This window comes from Hylobates moloch, unplaced genomic scaffold (genome assembly GCF_009828535.3).
Source record: "Hylobates moloch isolate HMO894 unplaced genomic scaffold, HMol_V3 SCAFFOLD_3, whole genome shotgun sequence".
NCBI lineage: Eukaryota > Metazoa > Chordata > Mammalia > Primates > Hylobatidae > Hylobates > Hylobates moloch.
The window spans coordinates 95295895-95308113 of NW_026652278.1; the positions used below are offsets into that span (position 1 = coordinate 95295895).

The window sequence follows — 12219 nt, forward strand, 5'->3', positions numbered from 1 at the left end:
AGGTCAAGTTCTGCCGGTGACTTGCTGTGTAAGATTAGACAAGTCAGTTCACCTCTCTGCACTTCAGTGACCTCATCTGTAAAAGGCTGGTCTGGACTAGATTAAAGATTTTCTTTAGGTTTTGCAATTTTTTGTTGTTGTTGTTGATTGTGTGTGTGCGTGTGTGTGTGTGTGTGTGTGTGTGTGTGTGTGTGTGTGTTTAAACAGAGTCTCACTCTGTTGCCCAGTTGGAGTGCAGTGGCGCAAACTCGGCTTACTGCAAATTCTCCTGCCTCAGCCTCCCGAGTAGCTAGGATTACAGACATGCACCACCACACCCAGATAATTTGTGTATTTTTCGTAGAGATGGGGTTTCACCATCTTGGCCAGGCTGGTCTTGAACTCCCAACCTCAGGTGATCCTCCCATCTCGGCCTCCCAAAGTGCTGGGATTACAGGCGTGAGCCACTGCACCCAGCCTGCAATTGTTTCTTGTTTTAACGTTATATTCAATTCTTTCTCCATCTTTATTAAAGTATAATTGATAAATAAAAATTGTGTATATTTACAGTGTTCAGTGTGATGTTTTGATATATGCATACATTATGAAATGATTAAATCAAGTTAATTAACATTTTCATCACCTCACATACTTTTATTATTATTATTATTATTATTATTATTGTGGTAAGAATATTTAAGATCTATTTGCTTAGAGTAGTGTTTACTAGAGGCGAGGAAGGGTAAGGGGGAGGGAGTAGCCAAAGGTTGGCTAACAGGTTAACAGATACAAGAGTACATGGCTGAGTTCAGTGGCTCACACCTATAATCCTAGCACTTTAGGAGACTGAGGTGGGAGGATCACTTGAACTCAGGAGTTTGAGACCAGCCTGGGCAACATAGCGAGACCCCATCTCTTTAAAAAATTTTAAAAATTAGCCAGGCATGTTGGTGCATGCCTGTAGTCCCAGCTACTCTGGAGGCTGAGGTGGGAGGATCACTTGGGCCTGAGAGGTCAAGGCTGCAGTGAGTTGTGATTGCACCACTGCACTTTAGCCTGGGGGGCAGAGTGAGACCCTGCCTGGAAAAAAAAACAAAACAGCTAAATAGGAGGAGTAGTTCTAGTGTTCTTTAGCATTAAAGGGTGATGATAATTTATGACAATTTGTTATATATTTTCAAATAGCTAGAAGAGTGCATTTTGAATACTCCCAGAACAAAGAAAAGATAAATGTTTGAGGTGGTGGAGATGCTAATTACCCTGACTGGATCATTACACATTGTATAAAAATATTATACTGTACCCCCAAAATATGTACAATTCTTGTGTCAATTAAAAATAATAATAAAAGCAAAAAATCTCTCTTAGCAATTTTCAAGTATACATTATTATTAACTGTAGTCATCATTCTGTAGAATGGATCTCCAGAATTTATAATATTGTATTTAATTCTGATCAAAGTACTAGATACACAGAGTTAAGAACAAAATGGTATCTGGAGCTAGAAATCCTCAGTAAGACAAAAAAAGAAGAAAAAAAGAACAAAATGGTAACAAAAGGCTTATATCAGAAAGCATTTCCTCTGCCCTTTCCTTTCTTGCCTTTGAGTCCTAATTCCCAGAAGCCATCACTTTAAACTCATTTTGCTACTTCCTCTGGTATAATCATATTTCTAAATAATGCTTATGTTGCTATTTCTTGATTTGTTTTCCTCAGTATCTGTCGACTTCCTGGCAAAACAGAGGATAGGGCTTACCTCCCTTACAAGTAAAGAAGGCTCCATTCTACCAATTTGACTGGATCACAATCTTATGAAATCAAATGCATTTACATTCTTGTAGATATCTAAATTTTGTTTCCTAGGCCAAGTCCTGCACTGAAATTGTTTCATTTCTTTCCTTTTTTTCCCCTGGAGTTAATAATTGCTTCAGATTGTTTCCCTTCATTTGCTTATATGTTTTTGTACCTATTAACTACCTTTTTTTTTTCCAGATGCTCCAACTGATCTATGAAATGCCTACTAATAATTATCCAAAAACTAAGATACACCAGCTACTCTATCAGCCCTGTTATTTTCCAGGAGGCATCCCTTTCTCCCTTGCCCTCCATCCTTATGCTCCAAACTGGACTCAGCTCTCTCAGCCCATGGCACGGCTGGCATCCTGGCATTTCTCTGAATTTTCTGCCGCCTCTTCTGTGTGCATCTCCCATTCCCTGGCCCCCTATCTTCTTTTTCCTTGGTTTACCCTAACGTTGTGTTGCAGTACATCTTCCAGTGGCTTCCTGAGAAAGAGTGAATGGAAGCCAAGCTTTCTGACCCCCACATATTTTAAAATGTCATTGTTCTACCCCAACTCCTGATGAGTAGTTTGGCTGGATATAATGCTCTAATTTAAACGTAACTTCTCCTCACATTGGGAAATATTGCTCTATTATTTTCCAGCTCCCGGTGTTGTTGGGAAGAAGGCAGTGCCGTGCGGGGTCTTGGCTCTTTATATATGACCTGTCTTTTCTCTCTGGAAGATTTTAGGATCTTCTCTCTATCCTTGGTTTTCTGGAATTTCCCAATGATGTGCCTTGTTGTAGGTCTTTCTTCATTCACTGTGCTTGTCACTTGATAGACTCTTTTGAACTAGAAAATTATGTCCTTCTATTGTGGGAAGCCACCAGCAGGTTTGTATGAGCTGGGCAATCACATTCTTTTCTTCCAAGGACAGAGGTATCAAGGCCCTGGGAACCTTATAAGTGGCTTGGGGGTAAGGCGGCCTGAGGTGAACCCAACAAAGCCACAGCACCCACTGAGCTCATGTCCCAGGGCTAGGCTCTGCCTGAGGACGGTAGACATGGGTGATACCTACTTCCTGCCCGGTCCCATGGTGGGGTTCAGAACACACATGGTCCAGGAGGACCATGTAGTCGCGGGCTACATTTACATGCACCTACCTGTGTGTAGCATTCAGTGAGCAACAGGACAACTTAGGAGAAGGGGCAGCTCCAGAGAGCAGGATAAGAGGGAGGTAAAAAAAATATGGGGTGGGGAGTGGCCTTGTGGGGAAGGGGCAAAGGCAGGGCTGTGTGTGTGTATGTGTTATGTATTGAGGGAAATGGGGAGAGCATCTATACTTTCATCTGCCCCCTTTTCTGGCCACTGCATCCCTTTTTTTCATGAATAGTTTTTCTTCCCATCATGGACTCAATGTCTCTGTCTCCTCCAAATTCATATGTTGAAGCCCTAAACCTCTGTGTGGCTGTATTTGGAGATGAGACCTCTCAGGGAGTCATTAAGGTTAAATGAGGTCCTAAGGGTGGGGCCCTGATTCCATAGAATTAGTGTCCTTATAAGAGGAGACACCAGAGAGTGCACTCACTCTCTCTCTGCACAAATACAAAGATGAGGTCATGTGAGCACACAATATGGCAGCCACCTACAGGCCAAGAGAAGAGGCCTCAGAATGAAACCTACCTTGGTGGCACTTTGATCTTGGATTTTCCAGCCTCCAAAACTGTGAGAAATAAATGTTTGTGGTTTAAGCCACCCAGTCTGTGGTATTTTGGCGTGGCACCTTGAACTGACTAATACATCTCCCCACCTTACTTCAACCACATGCCGCTAGAGGGCTTGGCAGGTTTAGTGTCCCAGCTACACAGCCAACCCAGACCAGACGAAGCAGAAGCTTTCTTCTGGAATTTTCTGAATAGGAACTAATGGAGGGGAACCCCATCCTTTCTTAGGGGCAAAGCCAGGAAGACAGAAGCCTTGTGCTGCCAACAGTCTGATTCCGACCTTGTGGGGAAAGTTGCTCTGAGAGCACAAAACTGATCTGCAGGCTGAGACGCAGCTAGAGACAAGGGAAGGAGCCTGCAAATCCTGACAGTGCTGGTGACTCTGAGTCCAGGTATTCCTGAGGCCCAACTGTTCCCTGCCCTGCCTGTGGCTAACTTAATGACGAATGAACTTCCCTTCTTGCCTAAGCCAGCTCGAGTGAATTTTCTGTTACTCACCCTAAAGAGCCCTGACTGCAATGGCAGGGCTGCCTGGGGCAGAGGACGGTGTGGGTGAAATCAGCTATGACAGCAAGTGCGGTTATCCAGTAGCCTCCATGAGGTCTTCCTCCAGCCCCGACTGTGAGCAAGGCTGGGCTTATATGCTCAGTAGGTCAGAGTGAGGGATTTAGTCGGAGGTGCCATGCTCAGGGCCATCTTTCTATGGGCCAGACTCTTCAGCGTCAAAGGCTTTGCCATCAGAGACAGTTTTAGTTACATCTTGGATTCACTTGATCAACTGCTCTTCTCCTACTTTCAGGATCTTTACACTAGGCTGCCCCACATAAGTGTTAGGAAGCCATAGGCATCCTGACCAGCAGCCCAGACCACAAAAAGGGCTTCTGCCAGCCTGCCCAGGGTTCCAGAGGGTAGGACCGAGGGGTGGTGGGAGGAGCCCAGCCTGGGCAGCCATGGCATGTACACCACCCTTGATCTGTCTCCTGGAACTTTTCACCCCTCAAGTTTGGGCCCCAGTGGGGCACACGTGGGAAAAACAATGAATGCCCATGTCTCCAACTAGTTTCCCCATCAGAAGTGGTCATTGCACCAAGCATCCTCCTCCATTAAAACTGGACAGACCAAGGGCCACTTTCCTAATGGATGGATCTTACTGGTCCATCTCATGTTCCCAACAGAGCTCCCTCCCTGGGATGGGAATGCGCCATTCCAGGAGAGCCCTTTTGACGCTGTCTCCAGCCAAAGCCAGTCCCCCTGCTTTCTCAAAAGCAGGTGAGTGAGACCCTTTCTCAAAAACAAAACAAGAAAAGTGTTGTTATAATGGCACCAACTGCATATGAAGTTCCTGAAATTCTGAGTTCCACTAATATTATTTGTCTGATTAAAAAAATACATACTTAAAAGCAACACACCAATAGAGGCAAGCAAACCATGTTTTGCACAAAACAACTATCAATGGTGATAGCACGTGGATCTCCCCTTTCAGAATCCTGAGATTCTCAGTGCCCTTACTCTAAGGGCTTTCTGCAGACAAGGTAACTATCAGAATCACATAGAGAAGATCAGAGCCTGGAAGGAAACCTGAGATTTTTTGAGACGGGGTCTTGCTCTGTCGACCAGGCTGGAGTGTAGTGGCGTGATCTCTGATCTCGGCTCACTGCAAGCTCCGCCTCCTGGATTCATGCCATTCTCTTGTCTCAGCCTCCCGAGTAGCTGGGACTACAGGCGCCTGCCACCACACCCAGCTAATTTTTTTGTATTTTTAGTAGAGACAGGATTTCACCGTATTAGCCAGAATGGTCTTGATCTCGTGACCTTGCGATCTGCCTGCCTCAGCCTCCCAAAGTGCTGGGATTACAGGCGTGAGCCACCATGCCCGGCCGAGAATTTTTTATTTCAACCTTCTTCATTTTACACAGAGACAAAACTGAAATTCAGAGACTTCTGGTTTCTCAAGGCACACCACTAGTCAATAAACACACAGAGCCAGAAGCTAGATTTAGCTCAGCGTTCTTTTAAAGCCTTCAAAATTCCCCTCTGCTAGTAAAGCTTACAACCTGACAATAACTTAATATATACACACAAGTACAGCTATTTCCAAAATAGATTGGTGGGGGGCACAGATGCTGCAGTTTTACAACTTATAATATATTTTTAAGAATTGTAAAATATGTCTCCAGTATTCATAACAGGATGTCATTAACCAATCCCTACAGTGGGTTGGACATCCAGCTTGTTTCCAACTATTTGCTTTTATAATTGTCTATTATAATGGTGAAAAATTGGAAACGACCTAAATGTCCAACAATACAGGCATTAATTCTCTATAAAGTGAATATCAAATAGCCATAGAAAAGACCTTAAAGACCCAAAAGTGTTGCTAACTGAGCAAAAATACGCCATTTCAGGTCAGATGCAGTGGCTCACACCTGTAATCCCAGCACTTTGGGAGGTTGAAGCAGGCAGATCATTTGAGTCCAGGAGTTTGAGACCAGCCTGGCCAACATGGCGAAACCACATTATAAGGTACATGGATGTGCTTTGGTCAAGGAATAGACCGACGCGTATATCCAGGCCTGCGTGACTCGCGAGTTTGGCGGGCAAGCGCACACCTCCACTTGTAATATAACCTGTCTGTGTAAGTTCATACTTGGCTTTATGCCACTATTGTCTGTAAAAGGTATAACTGCCCTGTTGATGCTATGCATAAGACACATGGCTCTTGGGGGCTTGGCTTGGCTCCACTCCACATGGTTTGACAGGTGGGTGCACTGGCGCCCAGAGAAAGAGAGAGGGAGCCAAAGCTGTCCATCTTGCAGACGAACGGGAGGGACCCAGGACACAGCTGGGCTTGCTAGTGCCCAGAGAGAGAAAGAGTTAAGCTGCTGACCCTGAAGGCAAGGGAGAGCCAGCTGCACAGCTATGTCAGGGAGCAGCTAGCTCAGACAGCTGATACACGGTGAACAGTGTAAGAGTAAGCTGCTAATAAAAAAGCTAGTGTAAGAAAGCTGTTAGTGAGAGCTGCTGCTGAATAAAGCTATCTTTCATCTGCCTACGGCCCCCCGAGTGTTCTTTCTGATCACCCATCCACTCCCCTCAGACTTCAACATGGGCTGGACCTGGACCCTGGGACCTGACACACATCTCTACTAAAAATACAAAAATTAGCCGGTGTGGTCGCACATGCCTGTAATTCCAGCTACTAGGGTGGCTGAGGCATGATGATCACTTGAACCCAGGAGGCAGAGGTTGCAGTGAGCCAAGATTGCACCACTGCACTCCAGCCTGTGCAACAGAGTGTGACCCTGTCTCAAAAAAAAAAAAAAAATTAAAGACAATTTGTCCAGTATAAACTCTTTCAAAATATATATTCAAGCATAGAAAAGTCTAGAAATGTCATCAGTGGTAATTTCGGGGAAGAATTCTAAGGTGACTTTTTTTGGTTATCTACAATTTTTTTTCTTTTTCTTTTTTGAGATAGGGTCTTGCTTTGTCACCCAGGCTGGAGTGCAGTGATGCAATCAGGGATCACTGCAGCCTCAACCTCCCAGGCTTAAGCGATCCTCCCATCTCAGTCTCCTGAGTAGCTGAGACTACAGGTGCACAGCACCACACCTGCTTAATTTCTGTATTCTTGTATTTTTTGCAAAGATGGGGTTTTGCCACGTCGCCCAAGCTGGTCTCAAGCGATCCTCCCACCTCGGCCTCCCAGAGTGCTGGGATTACAAGTGTGAGCCATGTGTGCCAGGCCTACATTTTCTTTTCTATAATGACCATGACCATGGATTTGATGTACCAACATTTTTCTAACAATAATACTTACAAAGTATACTATGAAAAATGTTCAGAGAAAATAAAGAATACAAAATTGTAAAAATCATATATAACTTTAACTTCTGGTTCAGAGAATCCTAACAACTTACACTGTCACCAGCAAGGTCTTTGACTACATGAGCAACTCTCACCTTAAAGCAATTCTCATCTGACATTAGCTGTTCGGCTTTCCGCTGATATGTTGACGCCAGGAGGCTCGTTGAGATCTGTGTGTTCGGCTCGCCTCCGGTGGCCCCATTATTATTTTCTGCCAGGTAAAGGTCAGTCACCCGCATGCAGATCTCATCATGCATGATATGCTGCAGCTGGAATCAAACAAAGGCAAGCTGTTAGTGAACACAGAAAACATTTCTCCATTATACAGTCAACATTCCTTTGATCCAGTCATTCAACTCAAAAAATATATATATTTTTTTGGCTGGCAATTTTAGAAAATTAATCACACAAATCACTGTATCATTTTCTTGGAGAATAATCAAGCTGAGATTTTCAACCATATCAGTGGTCCATTGTAAAACTTCAGTTATCTATTTAAAATAAAAACCATAGAGAACTCAGGTTAATGTACTGTTTATTTAAAATTCTAAGGATCTTTAAATAATTTTCCATGGGTCATATTTTTATTGCATTTTAAAATCATTTACAATTTGCTTTCACACATATTCTTTCTCATTTGATCCACACAACTGCCTTGGGAAGCCAGTTGGAGACAGAGTTGGGGCTTGTTAGGAGACAAATTTACACAATGCATAAGAAAGCTCACAGTGAGCTGGGGTGAGAAAGGAAGGCTTGGAGAATCATGAATGCATGATTGTCTATATTCCCAGCCCAACGACAAAGTCTGAAACTCATTAGGTATTTGAGAAATAGCTGTTGAATTACTGTCTAGGGGTGCTCAGCTGACAAAGTAGGGTTGGGACCAACAGTCAACAGTCAAGCTTCCTAACTCCTAGCACAATACTTTTCCAAACACACCACCTATTTTTCTATATCTGATAGAAAGTATACTGCGTAAGTTGTACATAATGTCAACTCACTTTTAATACAGGCCAATCATGATTGACTATCCATAGCTTTTGTGAAAATCTTAGGAAACTAATGACTAGAAAGTTGAACCTTTCAGAGTTCCCATTCTCATGTCATATGCTATTTCTATTTTGAAATAAAAATCCTTCCAAATGAAACATTTTCCCATCAAAATGACAGAGAAGTGAAGAATAGATACAAGAAGAAAGCAAAATGTTAATTTCAATATCAATTTATCTATTTTACTTTAAAATTATCTTAATCACCAAGTCATTCTACTTTTAGGAAAATACATTCTTTTTGAAGTGTTAGGAACTATGATAACTATTTATTCTTAACTTTAATTCCTAAATGACCAATATGTGTATTAGTAGATAACTGGACACAGAGCAAGGTCAGTCAAGGTGACTGAGTGTGGCAGAAAGGGCAGTATCTCCAGCAACTGCAGATGGATAAATGATAAAGAGTCCAGATAATGGATTCTGATACAACCATTAAAATAATGCTTACGAGTACTTAACAACATAGGGAAAAGCTTAAGATACAGTGTTTTAGAGAGAAAAAAGGCAAAGTGGAAAAAAATATACGGAAAGCGTGACTTCAATCATGCATACAGATGCTTCCACTTTATACTTTTTTTTTTTTTTTTTTGAGACAGGGTCTCGCTCTGTCACCCAGACTGGAGTGCAGTGGCATTGTGATCTTGGCTCACTGCAGCCTTGACTTCCTGGGCTCAAGCAATCCTCTCACCTCAGCCTCCTAAGTAGCTGGGACTACAGGCATGTGTCACCACACCCAGCTAATTTTTTGTATTTTTAGTAGAGATGGGGTTTTGCCATGTTGCCCAGTCTGGTCTTGAACTCCTGAGCTCAAGTAATCCACCCACCTGGGTTTCCTAAACTGCTGGGATTATAGGCGTGCGCCACCGCCTCTACTTTATACTTTCTTGCTGAAGTAGACTGTACTACTGATTTCCCACCTGCACCCTCTTTTTGGATATCCGGACCCTCCTGGAGTCTTTGGAAAGGGCAGCACTACAAATCCAGGGACAACCAGGGAACTCCCACCCCCGCTGCTAGACAGATCAGATTCTCTATCCTGCTAATTGGAAATGACACAGAGAGTGTTCGATAGCTTTTTTTGCAGAGAAGCATCTGTAAGGAAAGGTCCAGTAACACTGGGACCAGGGGTACTGCCAGGGCAGGCCAAAGCCTCAGAGACTGGAGAAGCCTGGAGCACGTGCTGAACGTCCATCTGCAGAGCAAAGCACAAGCATGGAGCAGGAGTCCAGAGTGAAGGCATGCAGGAGAGAAAAATCACCTCCCAGCCCAGTCCTTCCATGGTGGGTCATATTTTGAGTTCTGTACTGAGATGTCTGTGAGATCGCCTATTGTATGCTTAATACAAATCTCTTATAAGCCAGCCTAGAACAGGTTAAGATAAATGTAATAACTTGACTTGGCTGGAGCGCAGTGCGGCGATCACGGCTCACTGCAGCCTCAACTTCCTGGGCTCAGGTGACCCTCACACTTCAGCCTCCCAAGTAGGTGGGACTACAGGCATGAGCCACCATGCCCAGCTAATTTTTTTGTATTTTTTATCATAAAAATATATTTTTCAAAAGAAATATTACATATAATACATTGAAAAGCACAGATTGCTTTTTCTTCATCTTTTTTTCTGTGAATGTGTAGGTGTTTGAGTCTCTTGTATTTCTTCTTTTACACAGGATATGGGCTGTTTGAAAACTATTTCATCATCTTCATCATCATCATTCATTTCAGCCACTTCAGATTTTCATCTCTCCAAAAATGTTGATGTACAAACCGGTGTGGGGCCCTGGCTATCCACAGTCTTTTCAAGACTGTCAGGAGTGCCTAAAACCTTTTTCTTCTTCTTACGTAAAACCTGGCCTTTTGTAGACATCCGATGATTCGTTTTTGAAATACTTTCCATTTTCTGTAAAATCAAAAAAGGAAAATCATAGTCAATTCATTTTAAGCTAATTTCTTCCCAAGTAATCTTTCTTTCTTTTTTTTAAATCGCTCCTCCATCCGTAGCTTTTGTGTAAGTGCCGATTCTGATTATACCGTTTCACTGATGGATATGACGGCTGCTTAAATGGAATATTCCAGTCTTTAAAAGAGTTATTTCTGTACTTTTTCGGGTGGCATAAAATGACACTCCAAGAGTCTTTCACCAATAGGTAGTTGTTCATTGTTTCAGCAACTATCTTGGCAACAACCTCAGACTCAAACTCCACAAATGCATAGCCCTTGCTATTTCCAGTCCTTTTCTTTCTGGACAGTCTGAACCTTGTAACAGTGCCACACTGGGAGAAATAGGAAAGGATCTGGGTTTCGTTAAGTAGATTAGGTAGGTGGCCCACATAGACTACTCCAGGAGAGAGTTGTTCTTGTTTTTTTTCCGCTTGGTTATGTGCTTGTGAAACTGCGCCACTTCCTTCTGCAACTCGGCATCTTCCTGCTGGTTCAGCGACAGGATTGGCCCAGCCGAGCCGGAAAAGGCCGCCATGCCAAAAGGGGCCCAGCAATTCCAGGCGGCGCTCCCGGAAACTCCCAATTTTTTGTATTTTTAATACAAAGAGGGTTTCGCCATGTTGCCCAGGCTGGTCTAGGACTCCTAGACTCAAGTGATCTGCCTGCCATGGACTCTCAAAGTGCTGGGATTATAGGCGTGAGCTCTGGGGAACACCAAAGATGAGAAGAATGAGAGAAGAGATACCTCCAATTAAAAGAGTTCAGATGAGATGCTTGAACTTATGTTTTAAAAAGTCCTTTCAGGCCGGGCACAGTGGCTCACGCCTGTAGTTATAGCACTTTGGGAGGCTGAAGTGAGCGACCGGCTTCAGCCTAGAAGTTTGAGACCAGCCTGGGCAACAAGGCAAAATCTCTACAAAAAATGCAATAAATTAGCCGGGCGCAGTGGTGCCTGTGGTCCCAGCTACTTGGGAGGCTGAGGTGGGAGGCCCAGGCTGCAGTGAGGTGAGATCTACCACTCCGCTCCAGCCTGGGTGACAGAGTGACACCCTGTCTTACAAAAAAAAAAAAAAAGTCACTGTTTTGGGGTTTTCTGGATGAAAACTTTGTTTCCATTAAAAAAACGGTGGAGACAGTATGTATTACTGATTCAAAATTATAACCAGATGCTTAGAGTAAATAATTGTATCTATTGTTTCAAAAACCAACCTCAGGATTACTAAAAGTTACTTTTAGTGGATTTTTTTTTAAGTTGTCCTGATTCACTCAGGTCTGTCACTTCCAAGCCCATGTTTTACTACTTTGTAACCCTATTTGGAAGGAAAACTGCAACTAAGATTATGATCCATCCTGAGATGAAAAGTTTCACACGTATACACCACACATACCCCCCACTACAGTATGATGACACAGTGACCCAACCTTAGGCAAAAGGGTACCACTGCCAGCAAATGCGTTTTTTTCTTTATTTCTTCTAAAAGCAGCACATGCATTTAACATTTTATTGAGGTTCTCAATAGCTGCCATTTGGTTTGTATAGCAAATTGTTTACAAAGTAACCTTTTTCCATTCTTGATATTTTAATGAAAATTATGTTCTTCAGTTTTAAAGCCCTGTACCTCTCCCAAAGAAAGATTAATAACTACCAAGTAATGATCATTTAGGAAAATGACAAAAGCAAAAACAGCTTTTAAATATTTGTGAAACAGGGGTAAGGGTCCAAATCAAGACCTTCTGGGCCCACTGGAGGTGCTAGGCTGCCTCAGGACACCATCAGCACTTCACCATCCACAACATCCTCAACAGCTGGGAGCCAAGCACAGACCCCAGGGGGCTTCCTGTTCCACAAGCTCCACTCTTTTTCCTCTCCACCCTTGCT

The 12219-nt window shown here is 43.2% G+C and overlaps 1 protein-coding gene and 1 pseudogene across 5 annotated transcripts in view; both read right to left on the reverse strand.

Moving 5' to 3' along the window:
* Positions 1 to 12219, reverse strand: part of MAP3K8 (mitogen-activated protein kinase kinase kinase 8) — a 68992-nt gene that overhangs the window by 51944 nt on the left and 4829 nt on the right. For 3 of the 5 annotated variants that reach the window (XM_058436578.1, XM_058436575.1, XM_058436574.1), the window contains exons 1-2: positions 10168 to 10253; positions 7446 to 7619 (exon numbers count right to left, since the gene is read on the reverse strand). The gene's annotated coding sequence lies outside the window, so the exon portion shown is untranslated. Of the gene's footprint in view, positions 1 to 7445; positions 7620 to 10167; positions 10254 to 12219 lie in introns of those variants that run through there. The other 2 variants (XM_058436576.1, XM_058436579.1) reach the window with 1 other exon arrangement.
* On the reverse strand, positions 10009 to 10875 carry LOC116479607 (MKI67 FHA domain-interacting nucleolar phosphoprotein-like; annotated as a pseudogene).